General features: G+C 40.3%; 1 protein-coding gene across 1 annotated transcript in view; it reads right to left on the bottom strand.

The window, feature by feature from the left end:
- r3hdm2 (R3H domain containing 2) overlaps positions 1–5,475 on the bottom strand; it is a 57,453-nt gene extending 51,978 nt beyond the window's left edge. The window contains exons 1-2 of the mRNA XM_020610581.1: positions 5,214–5,475; positions 4,809–4,860 (exon numbers count right to left, since the gene is read on the bottom strand). The gene's annotated coding sequence lies outside the window, so the exon portion shown is untranslated. The remainder of the gene's footprint in view (positions 1–4,808; positions 4,861–5,213) is intronic.
- Positions 5,476–5,783: the final 308 nt, after the last annotated feature.

The following is a 5,783-nucleotide window of genomic DNA, read 5'->3' as shown; positions in this document are numbered from 1 at the left end:
AAGATGCTATGCCCTCAACGTCGAGTGCCATTTGTGACTTCAGTTGATATGTCAGATTCAATATGACACAATTGCTGATTATTGATATTCTACATTAAAAATATTTTTCTTATTTTATTCAGGCTACTTAAATTCATTTCGGGCTAGTAAAAACCAAAGAGTACCTGCCCGAAGGGCTACCAGGGATTTTGAAATTTTGCAAGCCCTGGACAGTGAAACTACTTGTGCTGTGAAGCTTTTAATCCCATGTTAAAACAACATCTCTAGTCATCTCTAGAGCCTTATCATCCTAACAGAGCACTTCGCTCTCAGAGTGCAGGTTTACTTGTGGTTCCTAGAGTCCACAGAAGCAGAATGGGAGGCAGAGCCTTTAGCTATCAAGCTCCTCTCCTATGGAACCAACTCCCAGTCTCAGTTCGGGAGGCGGACACCCTCTCTACCTTTAAGATTAGACTTAAGACGTTCCTTTTTGATAAAGCTTATAGTTAGGGCTGGATCAGGTGACCCTGAGCCCTCCCTTAGTTATGCTGCTATAGGCCTAGGCTGCTGGGGGCCCCATGATGCTCTGAGTTTCTTTCCCCTCCCCTCCTGCTCTGCTCTGCTCTCCTCTCCTCTCCTCTCTCTCCCTATGCTTCTATATGCCACCATTACACATTACTAACTTTGTGTCTCCTCTCTCCCGTAGTGTGTCCTCTCTCTCACTCTCTCTCTGTGCCTTTCTGCAGGTTGCCCTGGCCTTGGAGCTCTACATCTCTGACGAGCAGTCACCAGCCACATCGACCTGATTAGTGTTTGATTGTTTGTTGTGTCTTGTTGCTTTTCTTCTTTTGTCTCTCCTCTATCCACTCACCCCAACCGGTCGAGGCAAAAGGCCGCCCACCAAGAGCCGGGGTCTGTCGGAGGTTTCTTCCGTTAAAGGGAGTTTTTCCTCCCCACTGTCGCCAAGTGCTTGCTCAAGGGGGATTTGTTGGGTTTTCCCTATGTAATAATAGTGATAACAGTAAGGTCTAGACCTTACTTTGTAAAGTGTTCTGAGATTACTTTTGTTGTGATTTGGCGCTATACAAATAAAATTTGATTTGATTTGATTTGATTTAATCAGTACATGTATTGAAATGTGCATTACCGGAGATGTGGAAGGTAGCACGGCGGGTCTAAACAAAACAAAAGCAATTCACTTCAAAGGTCAATAATGTGCCCAAAGGGCACATTTCTGATAAGTGTCCAAGCTCCTACAATTTTAGACTGGTTCTCAACATCCATTACATTACATATGACAGCAAGGTTTTCCCTATACCAGAAAAAGGTTTAGACACAGTGCCATAAGTGTTTTTGTGGAGCACCTAAAATGAGTATAAAAAGGCAACATTATCAGAATGGATGTAAAAACAATGGTGAGTTATATGCATTGAAAAATAAGGGAGAGGTGACTTGATCTCAAAATGTAAAGCAAGCTGGCAAAAGGAATGACCTCTCAATCAACAATCAGTGTTTAGCTAAACAGTTGTTTGACAGCATAATCGAACAGCTGACTGAATATTTCTATGTACCATCAACTTAGGATGGAAGTGAGAGCCATCAGTAAGGCTAGCCTCCACAAAGAATTCATGAAGTAGGCTACAACTTTGTTGGGGAGTAATTCCTGCGAATAGTAACAAATGAAACAGCAGAATGTTGCCTCTTTTAGAAGTACACAATTGCTAATGCAGTTTAACACATACGTCAGCTAAGGAAACTAGTTAGCTGACATTACATAAATAAATTCCTATGCCATTTGAAAACCTAGGGAAAACACTGGATAGCGCATCTCTGTTAAGACTGCCTGACAGAAGCATAAAAGTAAAGTCTCAACGCCATTTTTAGGAGCTGGGACTGTTATTAATACCAGATAGTTGAACAGGTCAATCCTCAGGGCACTAAATGTACAACAATTTGCAACTGAAAACAGGCCTACATCCCTGTATAAGCACCTTGGGTCTGGTCAGGTTGACCACAAAGTCAGTTAGTGATTCAAATGATATGAAGCAAATGTTAGATTTGACTTTTAATGATAAGGCAATTTCTCCATCTTTGGAATAGAGTTGTTCTTGTTTACATATCAGTCCACACACATATCAATGCTCTTTATTTATTCTGTTTTTGAATATATAATACATTTCACTTTAAGTTGCTTGCATTCAGCATAGGAGCAGTACTGTAGCTCGGTGTTCCGCAATGTCACACAAGATGGCCTTCGGTTCAAAGCGACAATCAAGATTTGAGAATCCTGCCCACCACAACCAGGTACAGAAAATTTATGGATGGATGGCTGGATGGACAGATGGATGGATTGACAGACATTTAGCACTCAACTTGCCTTCTATCCTATCTATTACTTAGCCAAGTTAAGACAAGAATCTAGCCAACTATTCTGTGATCCTAGCATGGCCAAGGAAAAAGATTTGTCTCAGGTTGACCACTAATGCCACCAAATGCCTCAAACCAAGTCCATCAGCTTCTTCTGCATTTGGGCTGCCAGATAGCCTCCCTCACAGGATGTTAAAAGAAGACTGTGAATGGATTAGAGAGAAGGAAGGAGAAAGGGGAGGAGCTGAGCAAGGATCAGCAGCCAAAGATACCACAGATAAAGAGTTCATAAAGACAATCACCTGACATGATGCTGCAGCTGCTACACATAGCATATAACTCAGCTTAAGATATTAGAAAATTCTAGAAAAATTTTAATTGTGACTGAAAAAAAATAGTCTTACAAAATATGACTGTTTGGGCATAGCCAGTTTCTTATAGACTTGATTCAACATGGGATGAATAAGGTCTATTTGGAGTCAAATCTATTGATAAACAGGCCTAAAGCAACACTTGCAATGAACATTCATCCGAAAAAGTGTTAGTATATCAGCTTGGAAATAAATAAATAAACATTTTTTCCAATTCCTGGTGAATTTCAACATGTACCAAAACCTCCAATTTCTCAATTTGAAATGTCATGTGAAAACCCTCCAGCCTTATTGCAATGACACTGAAATCAGGCAGCTATCTGAGGTCAGAGTTACAGCAATTCAACCAATCACTTCCCTTCTGCTCTGATCAATATTTTACAACAAACCAAGCAATTAGGCTAAGGATAGGTTAGAAAACTGTGTGAGGAAGACGTCAAGAGACAGTGAGCACAGAAAACTAAGACAACAGGACAAGAGGAAACAGAGATGGAGTGAGACAGAGAAACAGAAGCAGTAGTGGTTAAAAAAAGAGAGATAGGAGCAGCAGCAACAGCACTAGGCATGGTGCTCTGGCAGAGATCTATAAATAGCTCTTGAAATCTCTCTAGAAAAAGCCACTCTCCTGCCTCTGCCGCTGCAAACAGGGATTCAGAGACAGAAGGAGATATGGATACCTGGCTGACAAATAAACACAGAGATCATGTCTTATTAGATAATGGCTGCATAACCGCTGCATGTTATATTACATCAGCCTAAAATATAGTATTAAACCTCCTTTACATCAACTATCACGGCTTGTATAAATATTTGACTATAAGACTTAACACAGTCAAATCAAGTAGGTTGCCTGCAACACAAAGCCACATTTCTACTGGTGTTTAGAATAAAGAATATATTTAAAAAAAACAACAACAAATAAGCACATTTATGACATCTCTACAAGTCTTGCACTTGACCACCTAACTGTAATTACTGAGCCTAACAATTTTTTGACATTTCACCATTTGGTACATACTGCAGCATAGAGACTGAAGGCTACAAGGTATAAGAGGGGAAACGTGATGACAAGGAGGCAGGATATGCTTGTCAATGGCCTTAGCAACAGCAGATCGTTGATTCGGTGACTCACCTCCATCGGATCTTACTACTTATAAAGGAATCCCCAATAATATGGTCCTTTAATATGGTCCTTAAACCAGTAGCAGGACTCTGTATTATTGCCAATTCTAGACATCACAAAGCAAATGCAAAAATTCCAAGTTAAATTAATATTTCTTTTCAGACAAGCATGCTGTTTTCTCAGAGCAGATGTTTGAATCACAGCTCTGGCTCTCTGTGCTGCGATCGCACCTTGTTTGACACAACAGTTTTGCTATTTTCGACTCGGGTGTCAAGAAGTATGCTAAAACCAATACACACAGCAACGGAAGTTTATTAAGTATTCCTCAATAATTCCTATTTTTTTATTTGTGCATTACAAACTGTGGGCTGAAACACAAAATGAGCGACCGGCTTTCTTCCGTTTCACCTCATTCAATTACAGACGAATCCTCACTGAGTAAAGCGAATGTAGAGACAAACAGAGAGAACCTAGGAATATTTTTTTAAACAAACTTTAGCTCAAATTCAGAACACTACCATTCGATCATTCGTCCTGTTAATGTTAATTTCATCTACGCTTTGTTTGCAGTAATTTCTGATCATCAGTGGACACATTCACGACAAGGTGTAATGGCACAAATAACACCTTTTTCTCACTAGCTGTGGTGGGCTTTAAGCTTGACTAATGAAAAGCTACAATGTTCAATCACTTCATTCAGAGTCAAGCAAATAATTAGCTAATCATTTCATTCCCAATCACTTGAGTCGCGCATTCATTCTCCTGGTTTCAGTAAAGTCTCTGCTAAGTTCAGAAGGATAAAATGTTAACATGGTCATGGCGAATATGGCATGGAGAACACCAAACTTTAAAGATGGTGCTAAATGTTGCGTTACTAACCTCACTAAAGCTCACTCAAAATTTATGATCCACCAATCGTGGACCAGCGGTTTTAAGTTGTCTCAAGTCACCATAGAGATTCGGCTCACCGTTTTGCTGGCTGTATGTCTCGAGTCCGTGCGGAGAATCCTTCAGTTGTGTCTGTAAATAACAGACGGCAGTATAGTCAGTGCCGGAGCTGTGCTGTTGACTGAAAATGTTAGCTTGCTCATACGCTAACAATAGCTACCTTGCTTCTTCTACCGAGTATAATTAGCCACCTACAGCACCTAGCCACCTAGCTAATGTTAGCGCGCTACCTAGCCTTTTCTTTTCAGTGAACGCTAACTACTCAACATTACTAAAATGTAGCGTTCACATTACAACTGGTTAACTAACAAAGTAGCATATGTTTACAGTGAAGCAAACTTTGTTATAAATCTGTACCAACACTGCCAGGTCTTAAAATAAAAGGTGCTAAGTGGTGTGGTTAGTTAGCCTTCCGAATGACTTACCGATGCTAATATAGTGGTGCTGCTAGCTTGAATTGGTTCACTTCGACCCCGACTGTCAAAATAGCGCCGCGTGAGGAGAGAGCGGCATGAATATTAACGATAAAGAGCAAGCGCTGAAGAGCAAGGCAGTCGAATCTGTTACGGGAATACAGCTACATAACAACAAAACGCCAAAGAATAAAGAGATACAAATTAAAGAAAAAAATAAACAAAACGCTATTCCCCCTTCTCGGCTCTAGTGTACGTGTGTGTGTGTCAACGTTTCCTCTCACCGACAGTTTACGTGAGCGACGTACTTCACAGTCGCAGGGAGACGCAGGATACAGTAACCTAAACTTATTCATTCTCAACGTTACTTGCACGAAATGCAAAAACTCTCTTGATGTTTTGTCTATGAATATAAGTCATTTGGGTGCAAATGGTCAGTTTTAAAGCAATGAAGGTTTATTAACATTACGAACCTTTAAACTACAGCAACACACTGGGGGCACAGTTTTCTGTAGATCTCCAGATAGACTACGTTTACTACAGTAAAACCTTTAGGTACTTGTATTAAAACAACTGTAGTTA

The sequence above is a fragment of the Monopterus albus genome, unplaced genomic scaffold (assembly GCF_001952655.1).
Source record: "Monopterus albus unplaced genomic scaffold, M_albus_1.0 scaffold1.1, whole genome shotgun sequence".
NCBI lineage: Eukaryota > Metazoa > Chordata > Actinopteri > Synbranchiformes > Synbranchidae > Monopterus > Monopterus albus.
Note: the sequence above shows the minus strand (reverse complement) of the source record. Positions and strands in the feature narration are given on the sequence as shown.